General features: G+C 44.1%; 1 protein-coding gene across 1 annotated transcript in view; it reads left to right on the plus strand.

The window, feature by feature from the left end:
- The window catches only part of STOX2 (storkhead box 2), a 229,281-nt gene that overhangs the window by 54,137 nt on the left and 151,710 nt on the right, over positions 1 to 23,434 (plus strand). The gene's annotated exons all lie outside the window — the stretch shown is intronic.

Below are 23,434 nucleotides of genomic sequence, written 5' to 3' on the forward strand. Positions count from 1 at the left end.
GTAGGAAATGGAGGAATATTGACTGGCCCAGCTATCAATAAGTCACATGCTCACTCTTATATCCATCAGTGACCAGAAGAAGAGATTACCGTGACAAGTCTGTGATTCTTCTGTCAGGGCTGGGGAAGGGCCTCCGAGAGATTAAAGGAGCAGGGTTCTGTAAGCCAGGAAGAAAGAATAACTGTTAGGTGGGCAGTGGACGATGGCTAGATAGAAGCTAAGAGGCATGGCCGATAAGGGTGTGAGGTGGCTGCTTGGAAGGGTACCAGGTACCTGCTTTGTCCTAACCATGTCAAAATTGGAGCAAGCTGTCATCTTTATTAGAGAACTGAGGAGTTAGAAGTGAAGATTAGAAATACAAAACATACAGACAGTCATGTAATAGGGTTAAAACCAGAAGTGTCAACTCTGAGCCAAAGTAAGCTAAAGCCTGTGGTGTGTCAGATGCTGGAACAGGAGCCCGAAGTCCATGTTGGGGCCCAGGTGGAGGGAATAGAATTCTGCTGAGTGCCTGGTTTCTGGCTGTGGCTCCTGCCTCATGGGAGGTTAGGTTACATTTAGAGCTGGCAAGCAGTTTACAGCAGGTGTGGCAATCTCCAGGCCCTTAGATAACTAGTTAACTCTGGGCATGAACACAGTCTTGCAGGGGCTAGCAGATTCCAAGCATCAAACTAGAGACAGGAGAGGGACAATTTAGGGCCAAGCGGGGATATTGGCAAGAGTCCCAGGCCCAGGAGGAGCCCGATTTCCTGGGCAGTTACCAAAATCGGAGCTTGGGAACAAGGCTTGAGGTGGAGCCCTGTTATTGAGGGTTGGAGGCAGCCTGGAATTGGGGAATTAGGAACTCTTTGACTAAAATTGAGACTTTAGGGTGGAACTATCAGCCACTGCTACTTGGTGCAAGACCCCAGAGTGGGCTGAAGTTAAAGGCCTCCTGCCTCAGTATGGGCTTGATCCTGAGGATTGGAAATTAGCCTGAACCTACTATATATGGTTCAGGAGTTTCCTGTTGGGGCGGGAGAAGAAAGGATGTAGCTTCATAGGAGATACATACAAGAACTCTTTTGGAGATAGCATTTACAGGGCTTGGAAAGAAGACAATGCTGAAGGGTGAGCCTAGCTGGCTGGCTTTATCTAAAATATGGAATACAGAAAGAGTAAGAATTGTTGACGCTAAAACGCCTTGGGTCTGAGCCTGTGAGTACATAGGGCATCTAGGAGGAGATGTTAGTGATTGATTATATGAGACTAGGACATGGGAGATCTCTACAGCCAGAAATAAAGACTGGAGCCGTCCACATCGGGATCAGGATGGAGTGGGATTGCGAAGGGAGAGGGTGCTGGGAGTTCGGCACATTGTTTCTGTGTATGCGCCACGAAGGAGAAGCTGCTCCAAGGGTGGTATTTATTTCCATTTTATTTCATTGCTTTTTTCCCAGATTCCTCAGATTTCTGGTTGATTCTTCTTTCCTAATGTTTTTCATCTATAACCAGTTTCTCCAAAATAGCTGCATTTTTCCTCCCTCCCTCCCTTCCTTCCTTCCTTCCTCTCTCTCTCTCTCTCTCTCTCTCTCTCTCTCTCTCTCTTTTGACGGAGTTTCACTGTTGTTGCCCAGGCTGGAGTGCAGTGGCATGATCTTGGCTCACTGCAACCTCCACCTCCTGGGTTCAAGCAATCTTCCTGCCTCAGCCTCACAAGTAGCTGGGATTACAGGCCACCACGCCCGGCTAATTTTTTGTATTTTTATATTTTTAGTAGAGACGAGGTTTCACCATGTTGGCCAGGCTGGTCTTGAACTCCTGTCCTCAGGTGATCTGCCCACCTCGGCCTCCCAAAGTGTTGGGATTACAGGTGTGAGCCACCACACCCAGCCTGTGTTTTCTTAAATGCTTAAAAAGCTTATTTAGATTCTTCAAGGAGAAAAAAAATTTTTTGGAGAATGCCATCTTTTCCATCCTTAAGACAAGGATGTGTGCTTATTATTCTTTATGATGATCATTTATAGTAATTGATACTTATGAGATTTCTTTTTTAAAAAAGTCAAAAGGGCCAGGTGTGGTGGCTCACACGTGTAGTCCCAGCACTTTGGGAGGCTGAGGCAGGTGGATCACTTGAGGTCAGGAGTTTAAGACCAACCTGTCCAACATGGTGAAACCCCGTCTCTACTAAAAATACAAAAATTAGCCGGCTTGGTGGTTGTAATCCCAGCTACTTGGGAGGCTGAGGCAGGAGAATTGCTTGAACCCGGGAGGCGGAGGTTGCAGTGAGCTGATATCGCACCACTGCACTCCAGCCTGGGTGACAGAGCAAGACCCTGTCTCAAAAAAAAAATAAAAAGAAGAAGATGATGTTGCCACCTTCTCCTCTGTTCTTTCATCATGTGGCAAATGGGAGAAAGGTTGAGACAAAGGATGACGCTGTCTTATCATACTCACCTCAAGGTTAATTCTAGGTTGAACGATCTGACCACACCCTGCACCTTGGAAGCAGCATTCTCTTCAGCCATGGAAGGTTCTTTTTTTCTGTATTTAGTTAGAGGTGGGACTTTTAAGATTTATGTTAATAAGGAAGAGGAAATTAATTAAAACCTATTTAATAAAATGAATGGTTTTGTAAGTTGGTGTAAGGGTGCATCAGCATAAGTAGTAGAGAGTAGAAAGCTGTAAGTTCCTGGTGGTCAAAATGGTCAAGTTGTTATTCAGACTTGTGATTTTAGGGTGTGGCTGTCAACTACTTTTTCAAACCTATATGACAAATGTAAAGTATTTCCCAGAGCTGAGGTTGAAGCTGCAGATAAGGTAAGCAAGTCATTTACTGATGAACCTGGGACACTTTGGGGAGGGAAAGGCAGTATTACGAATAATTGCACACAGGACATTTCTGGGCAGAGTGGGACTTATGGTCACCCTAGTTCTAGACCTCAGCACTGGTTCCCAGATCCCATATTTCAAGGTGAAACGAAATCACAGTAAGGCATTTCCTTCTTGTTCTGGCATCTAAGTTGAAGGACTGTTCTCCTCTATAAAATCAGGTGGCTCAAGGTCCTGGAAATGCCGGAAGGAGATTGTCTTCATTGTCAGGCCTTCCCCTTGCATTTCAAGTCAGGTGACGGCATTTGGAGACTGCACTGAGCGGATTCAAGGCCCGGCCCGTCGGTCCTTAATGACTTCAATGTGGGCTTTTAATCTCCTGCCCAAGTGTTATCTTACTTGCCCAGACAAGTTGTTCGCCACTACAGGAGAGTGTGGGAAAATTAACACTGCCAGAGCAACCAGGGAAGGGAAGAAATGTCTGAAGGTAGAAATGAATTGCATTAGGATTTATTTTAATGCAGCCTGGAAACACACAACTTTAAATCTCTGGGCTGCTTAAGGAGATCCCACACCTTTCCTTGGAGGGAAAAAGAAAAAGAGGATTGAAAAATATACAGAGTACAGCTATCTTTAATGTTTGAGTTAGCTATCAGGAAACTCGGAATAGTGAATGTCATAAAATGTTGACAGCAGTTGCACTTAACATGCGGTAACTCTGGACTAGAACGACGTCTTTGGCACCAAAGGAAATCAAGAGAATAAAAGCAGCAGTCGTCAGGATTTGAAGTAAGCCACAGATTATTACCATCTGTACATTTTACAGACCTCTGGCAAAAACCAGAAACCCAGGACCCAGACTGGAGTGTAAGTATATTGAACTCTGGGGTGTGTTGTTAGATGGAGGAAACTCAGAAATTGGTCTGAATTTTTAAATACAATACTTCATAAAACCTGACTATTCTGTTCTGGCGATGTTAGAATTTGTCTATAATCTGAAACATCAGATTTATTTGGAGGGATTACTTGCATGTCTCATGTGGGATATCCCATTGTTTCAAACCTTTACTATACCAAGACTTCATACTTCCATGATTTCTCTGTAAATGTAGAATTCTCTGTAAATTGCTCTCTGATTCCAGATTGGTTTTTTGTGGTGGGTTTTGTGTTCTTTCCTGAAACTTGTGGAAAGGTCATCACGAAACACATATAAGTGTCTTGAATAATGAATTGGTTCATCACTGCCATAGATCACTTAGCTTGGACTTTTCTATTATTCTTGAGAAGGTATTTTCGATGAACCTGCATTAAATATCAGCAGAAGTTTTCGCCCAGTGTTTATTTGACATTGTAACTTGGGCCAATGGTTAGATTCCCTACAGCTGAGACTCATAGAGAGAGACTAAACATAAAACACGCAAGTTTCACATCATGTCTTTGTGTGTGTGTGTGTGTTTTAATCAGGGCTTATATTTGTTCAGAGATATTAGACCTGAACTCCTAAACTCTAGCCCTTGAAAAACTAGGTTCATAGTAGGGGGGAGGGGGGATGGTTAGTTTATTATTTTTTATAAAAAGTAAAAGTGTTTTAAAATAACAAGTGGTGAATAAGAGAGGCCCATTTATCTAAAATGTTTATGTAAAAATAGAGTCACATCCTATGTAAATGGGACTGTTAGGTAAATTATTTGACATCCCGTGGAGAAATAGAAACTTTCTCATAAATGGTTTTGATATAGAGCACTGAAAATAAAATTTAATGGAATCATTTCAACTTAAAAATGACAATTAATGACAGATTGGAGAAGTCAGCCAGTTATCAGTTAGTGCTTTTCTATCCAACACATATGGAAGATTGCTTATAAACAGGGAATGTTTTTTAACATGCATATGAATTTAGTATAATATTTGTCAATTCTTAGCTAGTTTGGCAACATTAAAATCTTGGATCTTTGATACTTAGACTAGTCTCCTGAATATGAAATGTTCCATAGATAGATTTGTTCATTCTCTGCAACCCCTGAATCTTAATGTTTAAACAAGAAACTCTTCACCCCAATATTTTTCTTTGGTAACCTAAGATTCACAGAATGATGTAACACAGAGCATTTGGCCAAATTAAAATCAGGGAAGGTGCAAATAACAGAATTAATTCCCACACCTGTCGAATATGAGGTTAGCAAGTAAGTTAAATCACATGCATTACTGTGAGTGTTTAATTCTGAAAGCTACTCATCCAAGTGTTCACTTTGAAATTTAATTGTGCGTATTTGTGTCTCTTCTCCTGAAGGGTGCTCTTCTGTTAGGGCATCCCATGCCGTTTTTTTAAACTAATGGTGCAGATTCTTGTCGTTCGTAGGCTCGTCCTGGGGGAGTAATGTCGGCATGTGTGAAAGGGGCCGTGGGCCTTTCTGGACACTTGGGTCCTGTTTGATAAATTATTGCTTCAGTGCACTAAATGCACCCCAGTGTCCTAGAATCATTCATAGCATTTCCACACGCTCACTTCTTTTTCCTGGAAAGTGTAACTTATGACAGGGGTAGCTTGGAAATCCAAGCTTGTTATGGAAGAAAAACGAATGGTCGTCTATTTGGCACACGTTTTGAAAATATCCTCAGTGTGGGAAAATCTTTTGTGAAGTTTATTATGAACATGTTTATAGTATACTTTTAAAAATGTATATGTAAGCCTCTTAAGGCTTAAGAAAAGAAAGTGCTTAGTAGGCATAGTTGATTTCTTCTATTGCAACAACACACGTGAGCAAGCGAGAAGATTTGATGCAGCGGAAGGTATGGTTGGAATGGTGTGTTGAGGAATGTTAATGATTTGTCTGGAAGCGTGCAAATGCGGGGCAAGTGCAGGCCCTTCACTTCCATCCTGGCTTCCTTTTGAAGTGACATGTGGCATTTTGGCTGCCTTGTGATGCTACTTTGATAGGAATCGTCTGCCTGTGGTGCACATTCGGAGGATGCTCTGGGCGCAGCTGCTCTGGTTTGGGTCAGGAGTAGGGCAGGCTTTGCTGAAGCTGGCAGCTGCCCTGGTCAGCCTCCTCTGAGTTTGCTTCCAGCCTAGGTCTCACTCCAGCCTGGTGGTAGCATCTTGCTGCAGGGATTGACCCCTCAGAAACATCCTAAGTGCGTACCCTGGGGTCTCAAACAGGCTGGTCACAGGATTCTAGGACACTGGGGCCCATTTAATGTATCGAAGCAATAATTTATCAAATAAGACTCAAGTGTCCAGAAAGGCCCATGGCCCCTTTCACACATGCCGGCATTACTCCCCCAAGATGAGCCTATGAACTAAAAAAATCTGCACCATTAATTAAAGAAATGGTGTGGGCTACACTAACAGAAGAGCACCTTTAGGAGAAGAGATGCAAATACGCACAATTAATTGCAAAGTGAACACTTGGATGAGTAGTTTTCAGCATGAAACGCTTAAAGTAAGGTGTGTGATTCAACTTACTTGCTAACCTTGTATTCGACAGGTGTGGGAATTAATTCTGTTATTTCCACCTTCCCTCATCAGTCTCCATCCAAACTGAAGGGCATTTCAGGGATCTGCCTCCAAAGCCTTGTCTAAAAGCCGTCCCTGCTCTCAGCCACCTGCCCCTGGCTGACTGCAGCTAATGGTAGGGTGGTTCATGTGAACATCACTTTGCAGTTAGCTGTCTCGGACCCCGGGGGATGACAGCCCCCTTGCCCAAGAATAATGGGGTGTTTTGTTGTTATGGAAGAAGGGAAGGGAGATGTGAAAGTGCTACTTGATAAAAATCGGGTTTTTTTTCAGTAGTGTCTGTTTAATAGTGCATATATATTAATGTATATAGCTTTATTTTTTTTGACACTTACCCTATGGGATCAAAACAGTCAGCTACCAAGTCTTATTGAGAATTTACTTTGGAAAGTCTTGGAGATGTGGTCTGTGGCATCTGACTGAGGAGAGAGGACGTGTGAAGCAGCAGGGAGGGAGATGAGTGGATAATTAGAGCTAAATCGTGTGGTAGAGGCTGGGAGGGGGTCTGGAGGGGTTTGGAGGACAGGAAGATCAAACGAGCCTTCCTCTCCCTTCTCTAGGGTAATCCTTCTGCCTGGTAGGATTGGTTGCCCTGTAGGACTGGTTATCCCACAGGACTGGTTATCCCACAGGACCGGTCATCCCGCAGAACCGGTTATCCTGCAGGACTGATTATCCTGCAGGTCTGGTCATCCCACAGGACTGGTTATCCCACAGGACTGGTTAACCCACAGGACTGGTTGCCTTGTAGGACTGGTCGTCCCACAGGACTGGTCATCCCGCAGGACTGGTTATCTCACAGGACTGGTTGCCTCGTAGGACTGGTCATCCCACAGGACTGGTCATCTTGCAGGACTGGTTATCCCACAGGACTGGTCATCCCACAGGACTGGTTATCCCGCAGGACTGGTTATCCTGCAGGACTGGTCATCCCACAGGACTGGTTATCCCACAGGACTGGTTAACCCACAGGACTGGTTGCCTCGTAGGACTGGTCATCCCTCAGGACTGGTCATCCCGCAGGACTGGTTGCCTCGTAGGACTGGTCGTCCCACAGGACTGGTCCTCTTGCAGGACTGGTTATCCCACAGGACTGGTCATCCCACAGGACTGGTTATCCCGCAGGATTGGTTATCCTGCAGGACTGGTCATCCCACAGGACTGGTTAATCCACAGGACTGATTAACCCACAGGACTGGTTGCCTCGTAGGACTGGTCGTCCCACAGGACTGGTCATCCCGCAGCACTGGTTATCCCATTGAAGGCGGTGCCACCGCTGCCTGGATTCCCAGCCTCCCACATGCAGACATGTGCAGGTCATCTCTGAATTTGACGTTCTGCCCGATTCAGCTTCTTAGTCTACTTGTTTTACCTCTTCACCACGTAACTTAAAAGATGTTCTGCTTCCATTCCTTTTATCTTCTTACCCCTTACCTCTGGCGTCCTTCCCACCTCCTGAATCCCGGGCAGCTGGGGAATGGAGGAAGCTTCCCCCAGCCCTGCCTCCTCCTTCGGCTCGGCCCCAGTGCTGCTGGTGTCCTTGTCTGCTTTGCAGTCCCCTGCCTTGGTTTCTGGAAAGCTGCTCTGTCCTTGTTTGCATTGACGCTGTTGGTGGCACAACTCCCTCCCATGCCTCTGAGGGAGAATCCTGATATCCCCAGGATTCAGTCCTGCCCATCCCCCCGCTCTCTCCCTGGGATAATGATAATTCATCCACTCCTGTCTCCCTACAGGAGTCAGTCATTCACTTCTCAAACATTTGTTGAGTGCCTTTTATACCCCAGGAACTGATCCAGGCATTGGAGTAGAAGGATGAGGCCAAAAACTGGGTCCCTGCCTCCTGGAGTCCACAACAAGGAAGGGGGCAGTAAACAGGCCTCCCCAGCACAGCCGGAAGGACAGCCCCTGGGGAAGTGCAGGCTCCCTGGGGGACCTCAGGGGGGCACCATGCCTGACCTCAGTGCACAGCCCTATCCCTAAGCCCTCACTTCCCCTCAGCCCCCGGATGACCTGTCCACACTTCAGACAAAGCAGGTCCACAGGGAAACCCATAATCTGTTCCTCCAAGCTAAGTGCCCTGCTGCTGGCCCGTTCCTGACACTGTGACCCGCGTCTCCCACCTTATGCTGGCTGCAAGCCTGGGAGTCCCACTACAGCTCTAGTTTCCTTCAGATCCTTACCGCTTCAGCCACCCACCCGGCAGCTCTTCTGCTGTCGTTGCACTCAGCTCTGCTTCCAACTTTCCATTCCTGTTGCCTCTGCCTGCGGCCAGAGCCTCCCTGCCTCATTCCCACGCTGTTTCATATTTATAGATGGGGTATTTACTTCCTCAGAGATTTTAAAACATTACCCAAGTGGTTCATGTTCATGTTGGAAAATAATTAGAACATATAGAGAAAGAGAAAGAAGGAAGGAAGGAAGGGAGGGACGGGAAAACCACACATTTCACCATTCAGATAATGTCCCTATTGATGCTTTGATAGTTACCCCTCTAGACTTTTTCCCATGTATCTATTGAAATATCCTCATCTATACATATGTGAAAAATGTCTTACAAATAATGATTATGTTGTCTGTATTGTTTTGTAGTCGACTTCTTTATACTTAGCTTCTATGATTGCTTTTCCATATCTAGAAATATGATAAATTGTCATGGCTGCATAATTTTTGGAAGCAATTGGCCCCTTAATCTCTATGTCATTTCAGTGTATTGTACACACCGCCCCTAAGTCATCCTCACACTTGATTGTTCTTGCTGCTCTTCTGCTGAAAAGCATAGGCAGCTCCTCTGTCCCTCCGCCACCCCGCCCCACATTCTTCTATGGGAATGGTTTTGTGCCTTTCTCACTCTTCAGGATGCTTTCTCTCCTCTGAATGAGATCTATTATTTGGTCCAAGCTTGGTAGCTGTCACAGGCTACACCTTGGGATCAGGAGGGGCAGTTCCTGGGATCCCGGGGTGCCTTCTTCATGGCCGCACTCCTGCTGCAGCCCATTCTCTCTCTCCCTCTCCCCAGTGTTTCAGGGTGTCATGTGCTGCCAGGTCTTGGGACTGAAGAGGTGACCAAAGTGCCTCTGAACTCCAGCTCCTCCTGCGGTAGGGTGGATACAGCCATGGAAACAGACAAATGCAATAGGGCGAGGTCAAGAAAGGGTGTCCATCTGGGTGACATTGGAGCTGGTCTTGCCCTGTGACAGGCACTTATGGAGCTCAGCTGGCAGTGATCGAAGAGGATGACAGCGGGCATTTCAGGGGTGGCAGGGGGGACTGGGGGCGGTGGGCAGCCTGGGAAGGGCAGGGGCCAGCTGGTGGGTGTTGGTGTGGCTTGGCATGACAGAGGCGGTGGGGCCAGGGCATGAACAGGCTTACAGAACCATCTGCACTCACCCACTGGACAGTTTTGGTGACACAATGTAAATGGTGATGCACAGAAGGCCAGCATGACCCTTGCATGCAGGGAACTCGTCACTGAAACCGAGATAAATTTCTGTATTTTTATGATTTTGATACCACAAGTCAAATCCTGAAAACCACACGTCAGTGGGGTGATCCAAATGATCTTACTGAACTGAATGTTTTCTTTTTCTACTATACCAAAGACTGGAAAGACTTTTGATACCTAGGACTTTATTTTCCTTGTCACAATATTCTTTATATTAGGATTTGTTCATGTCAGTTATGTTTACTGACAGATTAGATTAGATCAGATATTTACTGACAGAATTTACTGGCAGATTGGAATGTGTGCGTGTGTATATATTTGTCAATATATTAAAACTAGTCAAAAAGTCTCTGTGCTATTTAAAGATAATATATAATTCTGCAGTTTAATATCTGTATCCCTTTAAAATCATATTCTTTTTTTTACCGATGTCTACCTATTTAGGATGTAGTTCACTGTGAATGTTTAAATCAAAGAAAATAACTTGTTCCAGTTTTTGAAAAGGGAGACGAGGAATTATTTCAGCTTCACAAATAGAACACAGTGCTTTACACTGTGAGGGACTTTCTCACTGGGGCCAGCCTCATCATTACACAGAAAAGGAAACGGGGCCCTCAAAGGTGAAGCAATTTGCCTAAAATGACATAGCTAATTAGTGACCCAGCCAAAACCCAAATCCAGGACTTCTGGCTTTCAGTGCTGTGACCTTCCCACTATTCCATGCTGCCAGCTGGCTCAAAACAAAACAAAACAAACAAACAAACAAAAAAGAAAAAGAAAAAGAAAAAGAAGAAAAAATTGGAGAATTGAGTTGACGCGTTGCTTGAATTCCCCTGCCTCTTTATAGAGTGTGAAAAATCCTGATGTGCTTTAAAAGAAACATTTAAAAGTGTATCAGGACTTGTAAAGAAAATCAGGAATATTTGTGATATGCTAATTAGAAAGTAGCTCATTATTTGAGAAACAGGAAATGTGGCAGAGGGAGGTGCTATTCAGAGTAACTTAAGGAAACTTCAAAGGTAAGACAAAAGGGCGTTCTTTTTATTTATTTGATAATGTGTGGCTGTCATCAAATTTCTAATAGGACCTGACACCTTTATGAAAAACCCCATAGACACTGGAGGAATCTCTCAGACACATGGAAGGAAAAGCAAACGATTCCATTTCCATCCGAGTTTCTGTAGGTGGAAGACAGGGCCTTTCCCACAGTGCTCGCCTGCCAAGCATCTTCCTGTAGAAACTTGTCAGTGCCACCATTAGTTGTTTGCAAAGGGATTATGCTTTGGCGGCTATGCTAATCACTCCAAGGTGACCCGTCATTTGGAGAAACAAAACCTTTTCAGTTGTTGTCACAGTACACTAATCCAACCATGCAAGTAGTTGTTGGGGAAAAAGTTATCAAAATGCATTTTCTCCCCACTACTTCTTTCTCTCCAGATCTCTCCTAACTAAAAGTGCTGTTTCTTCCAAAGAAGTTCAAATTGGCAGGGAGAAAAACACCAGAACCTGGTCAGATTTCACATTCAGGAGCAGACAGGACCCCTTAGATCTCGGAAGGAGCTGCCCCCACCACTGAGGTTCAACCAAACCCCCAGGTGGGAGTGGGCTGTCCCGTTACCTTGGGGGGTCCTCACCCTGCTGCAGTGGGACAGATGGGGCTCTTTCTGCCCCTGTCTGTGTTTGACCATTGCTGGTGTGTTTGCCGCCGTGGTGACGTTTGTTCCGCTGTAGTGTTTATGGGCACCCAAGAAGAGGCAGAGCCGGAGTGCTTTCAGCCTCTCTTAGCCTGTGATAGCCTCTAGGGGAGAGATAAGGGCCCCTTAAAATACCAGTTCTGACGTGAGAAGTGACTTTCAGGCAGGGTTTAGTAGAGCGTGGGGATTTTGGAGTTGGAACCCACTGGCTTGGGATCACAGTTTTGCATCTTAGCTGTGTGACCATGAACAAGTCCCTTGGTCCCTGGGTGCCACAGCTTCTTTCTCTGTGAAATGGGTTGTGGTGATTACTGATAGGGATGTTTGGAGGACACAATGTGACAACATATGTAAAGTGCCTCGCAGAGCGCAGGGCTCGTTGTGGGTCCTCAAAAATAGTAGCAGTTATCCTTTTTCCTATATTTATGATGATCTAAACACTAACATACCAACAACCAAATATTAATTTATGGCTCAGTGGATGACTGCAAAGTGCAAAGCCCCATGTAACCACCATCCAGGTAAAAACTAGAACATTGTAGGATCACAGGAGCCTCATGCCTCCCCTCCCACATTATTTCCCCTTCCCTTCTTACCAAATTTAGCCATTTTCCTAAACTTCTAACACTCAACAGCTACTTTGTGAGAGTTTCCTAGGTTCCAGGCACTAGACCACAGAGCTCTTGTCCCCAGGGAGCTTATGTTTCAGAGGCAGGAGCCAGACAACAAAATCATATGAGAATGAGATGATTTCAGATAAAGTTACGTGGGTTTTTTTTTTTTTTTTTTTTTGAGACAGAGTCTCGCTCTGTCATCTGGGCTGGAGTGCAGTGGCGTGATCTTGGCTCACCGCAACCTCCGCCTCCCTGGTTCAAGGACTCTCCTGCCTCAGCCTCCCAAGTAGCTGGGATTACGGGCGCCCGCCACCACGCCTGGCTAATTTTTGTATTTTGAGTAAAGATGGGATTTCACCATGTTGGCCAGGCTGATCTTGAACTCTTAACTTTGTGATTCACCTGCCTCGGCCTCCCAAAGTGCTATGATTACAGGCATGAGCTACTGCACCCGGCCAATGTTAAGTGTTATGAGGAAAATAAAACACACGAATGGGCCAGAGAACAGCCGTCAGAGGGTGCCTCCACAAGGGTGGCCAGGGAAGGCCCTTCTGAAGAAGTGACATTGGGAAGACCCAGGGAGGAGCTGCCCACGGGAGGGAGCAATGGGAGGCCCCTGAGCGGGAGAGGCTGGGACACATTTGAGTGGCAGGAGGAAGCCTTGCAAGAGTCGGCAGGGTTTACACCCTGAGGGCCCGATACAGGCTTTGGGGGCAAATTGGGTTTTAAGATCCACGGTAATTAGTGTTCTGAGAAAAAACAAGGAAACTCAGAAGAAGCAGGGATCGCCCCCTACTCCCCTCTAACAGTGCCCTGTAGGACTTGGACAGTGCGGTCTCCTTGTAAACACAGGGCCTCCCTGGACCATCGCTACCACCCCGTGAGGCCTACAAGGAAGGCGTGGTTACTTCCGGTCAGAGAGGCGGTGACAGACACTGGGAGGGCCTAAGGCTTGTCGTGGAACTCCTTTTTCCACCCCAAGAAGCCCACTCATCTCACTGGGGATGTTTAGGTTGTTCATGTCATCATAGCTCAGGATCTTCCGACCTAAGAAACAAGCCAACTCCTGCAGGAAGCAGGTAGCCTGGTGTCTGCCACAAGGTCATCTGAGCACATTGTGGCGTACAGGACCCAGGAAAGAAGGGGTCCGGGTGAGTGACGTGGACACGGAGCACAGTGCTTCCCAGCACCGCAGACTCCCAGTGTGGAAGCTGTAAAGCCCCTGAGAAGCTCTGCAGTAAGGAAACCTATGAACCGTGCCCCCCACACCAGGCCATAGGAGCTCTTTTGTATGCCGCGTCCATGGACATCTCAAGGAATGCAAGTTCTGGAGGTGCCACTTGGAAAACGCCAGCTGAGAGAGCTGCTATGGAGTATTTACTAAATGGGCTCTTGAAAGAGTTCCAGGATTTTCTGAGCCTGAAAGTCTTCTCTGTGTGAAAGGATTAGAAACAACATTTGTAAAGCACTTCCATATGCGTAGAATGAAGACTCTGGATGAATGGAGATTCAAAGTGTTGAAAATCATAAATCCACTCCTGTTTTGTACACTAATGTTAATTACTTTGCCCTTTGAACTCACAGCATTTCCATTAGTATTGTGTGACGATTGGCTGGTTCTTTGGGATTCTGGGATCTCAAAGCAGGAACCAGTCTTATCTGGTTTAAAAGATAAATGTTCTAAACCACACATGGCTTTGATTTTGGATTATTATCTACAAGGATACATAGTTACATAGAAAAGAGTCCATTTCTAGATTGCTTGTAATCATCTCTACCTGTTTTCATACAGATACTTCTTCTTTTAATTTTTTTTGTTTGCTCTTACCCAGGGATTTACACAACCGTATCTGAACTTGGAGGAAATGTTTTTGAGAGGTGTTCACAGAACCACCGAGCTCTGGCAGTTTGTGAAAGAGTGTCTGGTTGACTTTAATTCGAAACAGAATGTTCAGACCTCTTAGCACCTTCATTTCTCTTCATTTTCCAGCTCCAGCTCCATCTGTGTTACCGCCTTCATTTTAACTCTGTGGTCCACACTTTAAAATATGTGAATGTTATTTTTTTTTAAATAGTCTGTATTGCCTAGAGTTCTGCATTTCCCAAAGTAGGTTTTCAAAAAAAAGTTTTGAAGTATGAGGAACTACAGGGGTAAATGAGGCTCTTTACTGCAGGACTTCTCAGTGCCTTCACTATCCTAATATGCACTGTTATTCTCCAGAAGGGAGATAAAAGAGTTATCATTTTCCAGACTTACTTAACTCCTGAATGCCTACCTCAACCCCTTTCGGAGCAATCTCTAGGAATGTTATTCTACAAATCCTACTGTGGATTAAAAAAAACTAAAAGAAGAGTAATCAGTATGCAAACAGGTACAGATTATGACAAGTGATCTATAAATGGACTATTTTTTTATTTATTTATGAAATGGGGTCTTACTCTGTCACACAGGCTGGAATGTAGTGGCACAGTCTCGGCTCACTGCGACCTCCACCTCCTGGTTTCAAGTGATTCTCCTGCCTCAGCCTCCTGAGTAGCTGGGATTACAGGTGCCCACCACCACGCCTGGCTAATTTTTGTATTTTTAGTAGAGATGGGGTTTCACCATGTTGGCCAGACTGGTCTCAAACTCCTGACCTCAAGTGATCCATGCACCTCTGCCTCCCGAAGTGCTGGGATTACAGACATGAGCCACTGCGCCCAGTCAAATGGACTCTTTTTATGTAAATATAGTCCTTGTAGATAACGATCCAAATCCAAGGAGGATTGATCCTAAAGTAAGATCAAACCCAAACCTCTCAGCTTGCATTTTCCTTAACCACTCCTCTAGCAATATGTCCCATTACCACTTAACTTATCCATCCCAGCAAAACCAGTTGTTTTATAATCTTCCCAACAAAACTTGGCATTTCTTGACTTTTAAGTCTCTTCTCATGATATTTTCTTTCTCTCCTCCATTCTTACCTAGCAAATCTGAAATGCTTTTCTTTCTTTTGCACTGATTTGAAAGGTCACAGTTCTCCAAATCCTAGTTTCCCTGGGAAGACCTTCCTGACCATCACAATCCACAAAGAATCTCAGAGCTGTTATCATCTGTACCCCTGCTTAGCCCGTATTATGCACATTTGCTGCCTTATGGTTTATCACGTACGTGCTGTCCCTGCTACTTGAGGCTCACACCTATATGTGCATTTGTGTGCACGTGTGTTTAATCCTTGTTAGGCTTTGTACACAGCAGAAACTCCATTGAATGAAAAAAAGGTTTATATTTTGTTTTGAAATCTGATTATTTATTATCTCTCTTCTTAGATAGTCGGTTTTAAAGTGACTGGGGTGGGTGGGATTGCGGTTTTACCTGTCTTTTGGTTCATGAGTTAGGCAGAGACTATAGAAAAGGCATGAACGATTACCGTAGAAATTGCCACAAACATATTAAGCACGTAGAGGGTGTCGGCATCTATGAATAAAAAGCCCATATTTTCCCTAAATGAGCTTATGGTCTGTTTGGGGAGATAAGTATTATAATACAATTTAATAAAAGACCCTGTAAGTAGTATCAAAAAGCATTATAGGAATACAGGAATGAGGATGGCTAATTTCAGGTGAGTCTGCGGGACTGTAGATAGAAAGAATTTATGGGATGTAAAGAAAAAAATTCATTGAAGAGGAGATAGTGATTTAGGCTAAAAGAATAAGACAGAATTAGGAGTTTGGATGGGGGAGAGGAGGTTACGGAGGTTGCAGGCAGGGGAATGAAATGGCATGAACGCAGACTAGAAGGCAAGAAAACCCTGGTGTGTAGGTTGCATGGAGAAGCCTTGTGGAGACAAAGATAGAATTTGATTTGGGGGTCATTTTGTGGAAGGCTTTTTTCTTTTTAACCACTTAGGCGTTTTGAGGCCATTAAAACAAAGTTTAAGCTGATGAATGGTGTGATAAAGATTATGCTTTAGAAAAAAGTAGAAGAGGGAGTTAACACAGGTGAATGAAATGAGGGCTCCACTGAGACTGCCATGGGTCTAGTGAGCTTGGTTATTCCCAGCAGACCTGGGTATGAGGAGTAGAGAACACCCACGGCATAGATGAAGGGGAGAAAGATGCACATGCCAATGAACAATTATTTTCAAAGTTAATTTTAATTCTTTGCGGTGAAGGAATAATAGAGGGGCCGTAAGCTCTTGTTGTCCCCTTTCAAGTGGCCACCCCTCTGCCCCTTCTCTTATATCCTGTGCTTAGCTTATTTCAAGAAGATAAGCCCACAGCCCGTTCTTTCCTTGCCAAAAAATCTGATTGCTATTTTCCTAGTGGTCTTTCTCTCCGGGTTTCTCTCACTGGCAGCCTGAAGATATCATATTATAATGAGTGAGGAGAGAATGTTCTCCATGGAGAACCTGTTCTGGCATATTTCTTAAGATCCTGTTTCCCCTGGTGTTCTGAGTAGGATGCTTCAGCCTTCAGAGCTGCAGGGCATCTGATTTAACAGCCATCTGTTTTAATCAGGCATTTTGCCTGATTTATGAAGAGGATGCTGGAGGGGGAGGGGCTGGGATATACTACATTCTCCTAGTTAGATGAGAATTACTGGGAATTACTGTGCAAGCGCCAGATCTGGACAATGATGTGTTTGCATTATTGAATGTCATTGCTTTTCCTTTTATTGTTCTTTACCTTAAAGTTTCAGAGCCTCTTGTTAGTGTTTCTAAAACTCCAACACTTTGTGTTTTTGGAACTCCTAGACTTTTTTTTTTTTCTGAGATGGAGTCTTGCTCTGTCACCCAGGCTGGAGTGCAGTGGCATGATCTCGGCTCACTGCAGCCTCCGCCTCCCAGGTTCAAGAGATTCTTCTGCCTCAGCCTCCCGAATAGTTGGGATTACAGGTGCATGCCACCATGCCTGGCTAATTTTTGTATTTTTAGTGGAGACGGGGTTTCACTATGTTGGCCAAGTTGGTCTTGAACTCCCGACCTCAAGTGATCCGCCTGCCTTGGCCTACCCAAAAAACTCATCTAATTCTCCAAGTAACCCACTGAAGTTGGTCCTGTTACTATTGCCACCACAGTATAGATCAGGAAACTGAGATAGAGAAAGGTACTAGTCCTAGAAGTGGTACTTCTGAGGCTGAGAGCAGTGGGTCACGCCTGTAATCCCAGCACCTTGGGAGGCCGAGGTGGGTGGATCTCCTGAGGTCAAGAGTTCAAGACCAGCCTGGCCAACATGGTGAAACCCCATCTTCACAAAAATTTGCCAGGCATGATGGCAGGTGCCTGTAATCCCAGCTACTCGGGAGGCTGAGGTGGGAGAGTCATTTGAACCTGGGAGGTGGAGCTTGCAGTGAGCCGAGATCGCGCCACTGCACTCCAGCCTGGGCAACAGAGGAGACTCTGTCTCAAAAAAACAAACAAAAACAGAAGTGGCGCCTCTGAGATTTGAACTGAGGCAGCCTAGCTAACACTCCTTTGGGATTCCTTTCCTCAGATAATTTTTACATTTGCTGCAACCTAGAAAGATGTTGCTAGTGCCATTTTTTTTTTTTCTAAAAGAAAGCAAAATCTGTACTTTAATGTTCCAGATAGGAATTGCAATTTCCTTCTGTTTATCGCTTTCCTTTCCAGAAATTCTTGTGGAAAATATAAATGACATTAAAAGTTGCAAAGCAGACTTGATTTTTAGGCGGTGGTAGTGTAAATGGAGAGACTAGAAAGTCAAAAGAAGTGAGTTTCAGTTTTAGCATTTACTCAGATGAGCTGCGTGGCCTGGCACCAGTTACTTAAATGTTCTGTGTCAGTTCCTCATGTGTGAAATGATTTCAGCTTTAAGAATTCCACAAAGCCATAAGACAAAACAATGCAGAGAAAAGGTTTGGGCTGCCTCTGGGAGAGGTGTGGATTAGGGCTAGTTCCTTTCAGGATGGTCGGGCCTCCTAGCACTTGCTGGAAGGTGCAGAGCTAAGGAGAGCAGGGGCAGAGGGTCTCCCAAAGAACATCCCCTTCAGAGAAGATCCAGCCTGGATTATTGTGTGATTTTTTTTTCTGGCTTGCCTTCTGGCTTACCATTTTCATAGAATTCGGTTTTTTTTTCCCAGAATATAAATTACTCCCATTTGGAATTTTGTCACCATTTCCTGTTACCAAAAGCATAATCCTCCCTAACAGAAGGAACAAAGGTTACAGGAGTTTGTATTTTCTTCAGGTGTTAGTTTTGCTTATGATTCTGATTTAGTTGAAGCCCAGTACCTTGACAGCACCTCAGGCTTCACCACTGACCACCGTGCTCCCAGGCAGTGCCAGAGGGCCTTTGACTCCTAAGATTGTTACTCCCATTCTGAATCGAAATTTGATCTGTAAGGTTTCTTTTTGGTGTTTCCTGGTTGATTGAAACAGGCTACTGTACAAGAAGGGTATGAGACTCTAAAACAGCATTTTCTTGGAAAAGGGCATGTTTTGTTGTATGCTATTTTGCACCTTCTTATTGTTGTACTTTTCTCTAACAGTCCTTTAAAAGCCTTGGAATAGAGTAAAATTTAGGCATCTGTGAAACATTTAATCACCTGGGCCTTTTAGTTGTCTGTAATAAAAAGCTCTGAAGTTTGTTTTCCTTCTCTCCTCTCCTCTCTCCTCTCCTCTCCTCTCCTCTCCCCTCCCGTCCCCTCCCCTCCGCTCCCCTCCTCTCTCCTCTCTTCTCTCCTCTCCTCTCTCCTCTTTCCTCTCTCCTCTCTTCTTCTCTCTCATCTCTTCTCTCTTCTCTTCTTTCTCTTCTTTTTTTTAGGGTCTCACTCTGTCGCCCAGGCTAGAGTACAGTGGTGTGCAATCTCAGCTCACTGCAACCTCTGCCTCCCAGGCTCAAGCGGTCCTCCCACCTCAGCCTCCCAAGTAGCTGGGACTACAGGTGCACAGCAACACGTCTGGCTAATGTTTTGTATTTTTAGTAGTGATGGGGTTTCACCATGTTGCCCAGGCTGGTTTCGAACTCCTGAGCTCAAGTGATCCTCACGCCCTGGCCTCCCAAAGTGCTGGGATTACAGGCGTGAGTCATCATGCTCAGCCTGAAGTGTTTTCCTATAACTAGTATATTTGAACTGCCAGTTTGGTTGTAAATTCAAGTTTTTTTCCATTGCTAATTTGATAGACTGAAGCACTTTAGAGACTATAAAGTATTAGGTCATGCAAGAAGTGGAAAAGGGAATATAGCTCTAAAATATAAGAAATAAACAATGGGCCGGGCGCAGTGGCTCATGCCTATAGTCTCAGCATGTTGGGAGGCCAAGATGGGGGGGTCACTTGAGCTCAGGAGTTGGAGGGTGCAGTGAGTGGCGACTGGGTCACTGTACTCCAGCCTGAGTGACAGAAGGAGACCGTGTCTCAAAACAAACAAACAGAAGAACAATGTATTTTATTTTGTCAATCGACATGAATAGAAGTTGAAGCAGTTTACCCTCACATTTGATACTCTGTGATACAAATTAGAAAAAGGTTATCTCTTGTTTATAGTTCTTTTTTTTTTTTTCCCGCTATGAGTGAGCACTATTTACATGTGGAAGGATCTGTGTCCAAACTTTCCATCACCGTGTTTCAGCTCCATAGCTGCCTGTAAACAACTGTGCAGAGTTTAGAGTGAGTCAAGGTGGGGACATGTTCACCCTCTCTAATACCCGTGTAGGCACACCCAGTGTTTAGAAAATAGTTTTTCTCTAAATCTCCGTTTGCCGCTGTCACTTTAGGAAATTTTACTAAAATTCAGATGGATTTGAAACTCCCAGATCACCTTTAAAACTTACGGAGACTCGTTCTCCAGAGGATAAACAAGAGATTTCAAAAATACGACATGGAAGAGAGGGTGAAAGGCTAGCACTTCTAAAGCCGAGAGCCCGAGGAGAAAGGCCAAGATCAGGACGCAGCAGGTATGCTTCCTGGACAGGGCTGCTGAGGGAACATTGCCAGATGAGCTTTCAGCAAATGCTGGGTTTCATTTGTTCTTGGTCACTTCATCATTAAAAGCATATCAAAATGTCACAGTCACTCGGAGCAGTGGCCCACCCCACCGTGATCCTGCTTTACAGTGGGACATGGGACCAGAGATCTGAGGTTACCCATCCTTTGTCATCCTGAGAAGGGGTTTCCTTTAATAACTCAGGGTATATTTCCCTTCCTAGCTCTTCTCCTATGTAGTTAATTCTTGGCGTGTGCAATCACTTTTAGTCTATTAGTATTAATCAAGCCCCCTTACTGCTCCAGGCTCTGTGCTGGGTTCGAGACACAAAGGTGAGCAGCTTCTCCTGAAAGGCACCTCACAGCTCCAAGGGGGAAGCAGACGGGGGTGCAGCTCACCACAAGTGCCAAGAGCTAGAACAGAGCACCCACATGGCTCAGGGATGCAGAAGAAGGAAGAACTGATTGCGGGTGGGGGAGCAGTCAGAATTTTCCCTCTGCTTTTTTATTCCTGTAGTGTGAAATTTGCTAATAAAGAAGCTAATAAAGTAACACGTTGTGTCAACCTACGCCTTTCGAACATTAGAGTGTGTTCTGGATCTGGGGTTTGGCCACTTGCTCAGCAAGTCTGTAATTGCCCTGAAAGCCTTTCTAAAGCATTTTCTAAAGCCATGACTGAAGCCTCTCAGTGGCATCTGAGGAGAAATGTTAGGAAAACATTTAGATGGCAGCTCAGTGAATCATAGAAACTATTTTGCTAATACAGTTTAGTGACATTTTTAGAAAAGAGGCCAGAATCCCAGATAGCCATGGACAATCATTTCTTTATATTTTTTCTAGGGCCAGCACTGTGGCTCATACCTGCAATCCAGCACTGTGGGAGGCCGAGGAGGGAGGATTGCTTGAGCTCAGGAGGTCAAGGCTGCAGTGAGCTATGACTGTGCCATTGCACTCCAGCCTGGGCAACAGATGGAGACTCAGTTTCTTTAAAAAAGAAAAACAATTGTTTCTCTACGTATGAGTTGGATAATGGAAGTGACCTGGATCTTCCTCAGGTCATCTGGGCATGCTGGTGAGGTGGCAGAACCTACCCGAAAGACGAATGTCCCAACTTGAGTGAAGGCTGCTCAGGTGGACTTGAAAAGTCTGGGGAAACCAGGAACAGCTAATTAAGCCGGAGGAGGCAGCACTGTGACCCTGACAGCTGGAAAAATTCAGATGCTCGGTTTTTCTCCTGAGTGCAACAATGCTCATCTCTTACTCGAATTCTAGACTTCATGGAATGCAGCAAGCTGTGTATAGCTGCTCGTAGCAAAACCTCAAATGGGTGGAAATATCTGGCTTAACTGAATTTTCTAGTTTATTAAAAGTAAACCCTTCTGTTAAGAGTAAGCCCTTTTATTAAAAAAGAGAAAGAGTAAGTCCCTCCCCAATTTTCTTTTGATAAAAATATGTCTTTAATACAATATAGTGAGTATATCCTCGAACCTTTTTGGTTTATTTGGTGTTTTGAGGATTTCCCCAGATTCTTTCGACTTTGATATTACTCCTTATGGTAAGACATGAGAATGAAGCTTTGGGAGATTCAGATTATTTTCTGAAACTTTAAATAACCAAATAAAACACTGATTATATATTTATTTGCTATGTGAAAGTTCTGGATAGTGAAATTAAAACTTCCCAGTATGGTATGATGTAGACTGTTTTTAGTATACATGACAAACAAAAGAAAGCAAGCTGTGCTTTCTTTATAACACAGTTTTCCACCAAAAGGAAAGAAAATTGACAATAAAGAAAATACAAACCACCACTTAATAAAGCTGTCAGGATTGTTCGATGGGCCTAGAAACTGACTGTCATTGAAAGCTGTTGAGAATCCATGTCCGGATCAGCGGTGCATATCAATTGGTGGGTAGAGGCAGCTTCGTAAAAGCTTTTTTTTACTGTAAGCATGGGAATCCTATGAGAGGTTAAAAGCTATAATGTTTCACCTTTTCAACTTGCTAAGTTATATTTTTATTATCTGAGGTGATTTGTATTAATATATCTGTATAACGCATGATTACACAACCTTGAAAATAGAAAATGTTTTCATTCCTTAGATTAAATCAATAAAGGTGAAATTAGGCCCAATTCTCAGAATACTTAGTCATTTATCACACGATTAGCTTGGCATCTCAGAATTCACCTTTATTAATTTTGGCTTCACTAATTCTAAATTTTGTGATTATTTGGACAAAAGTTGGACTAGAATTACTTTTGTGAGATTCTGTAACTGTGTAAGTAGGAACAATCAGTGATTATTTAAAGCTATTTACGAGACCATTCTTTGGAAGTTCCCATATACTTGGAACCATTGATAAGCTATTTAAAAACCATCCTTGCCAGTCATCAGTGGAATCCCAGAGATGGTTTGGTTTTTCTTGCTGCTTTTTTGTGCTGTATTCTGGGCTTAATTATGGTGGGACCAAGGAATGGGCGGGACCAAGGAATGGGCGGGACTAAGGAATGGGCGGGACCAAGGAATGGGCGGGACTAAGGAATGGGCTTCTGATTCACAAGCAGTCCGTAAAGCTGCCCAGGTATCTTTCCCAAAATTTGTTTATGGCCTGATTGATTTGGGATATCTCAGAACTCATACTTCCATGGGCAAAAAAATCATTGTAAGTAACAGTGAATACATTTCAGTACTTATGATGAAAAGAAGCCCATTTTATTCCATATGCAGCTGTGATACTCTCATACTAGTATCTATCTCCAAACTGTAATGCTGTTATATACTCTACTAGTACTAAAGTACCAGAGCCATAGTATGATTAAAATGGCTTTGGGAACTTGCGCGACATTTTTTTTTTTTTTGAGACGGAGTCTCGCTTTGTCGCCCAGGCTGGAGTGCAGTGGCCAGATATTTTTAACACTACGTGTGAATTTGTTTTGTATAAAAGTGTTTGTGTTCTAAGAGTTCATTTGTGAGTAAATGACTGCTTGTAGTAATGAAAAGCATTGTTCAACCCTAAAACCATTTCTTTCTAGGTCATCAAATACAGTTTAGATGACTATGGTTTTTAGCTATTTTAACTACCAGTAGTATAGTAAGAGCCTTGCACTTTTAGTGATTTCACCTACATGAGAGATTATGTTGGTTTTGGGTACTCTGAACTACACCACGAATGACCCTTTATGATGTTGTTTACTGGGACAATGCATTCTACAGATGATGGTGGTTTATAAATTTTTAGTCAAGGGCACCTGTGTGCTTTTTCACTTAAAATTTATAAAAATATTTATTATAAGAATGAGAGTACAATATACTCAGTAATACAAATCTTCGAATTTAAAACATGTTCTTTGGATGATTTTCATAGCAGCTTTGTCTTTATATGGTCTTTCAAAGTCATAGTTATGAATTTCAGTTGTTGCACTGATGGGGG

This window comes from Chlorocebus sabaeus, chromosome 7 (genome assembly GCF_047675955.1).
Source record: "Chlorocebus sabaeus isolate Y175 chromosome 7, mChlSab1.0.hap1, whole genome shotgun sequence".
In the NCBI taxonomy this organism is placed as follows: domain Eukaryota; kingdom Metazoa; phylum Chordata; class Mammalia; order Primates; family Cercopithecidae; genus Chlorocebus; species Chlorocebus sabaeus.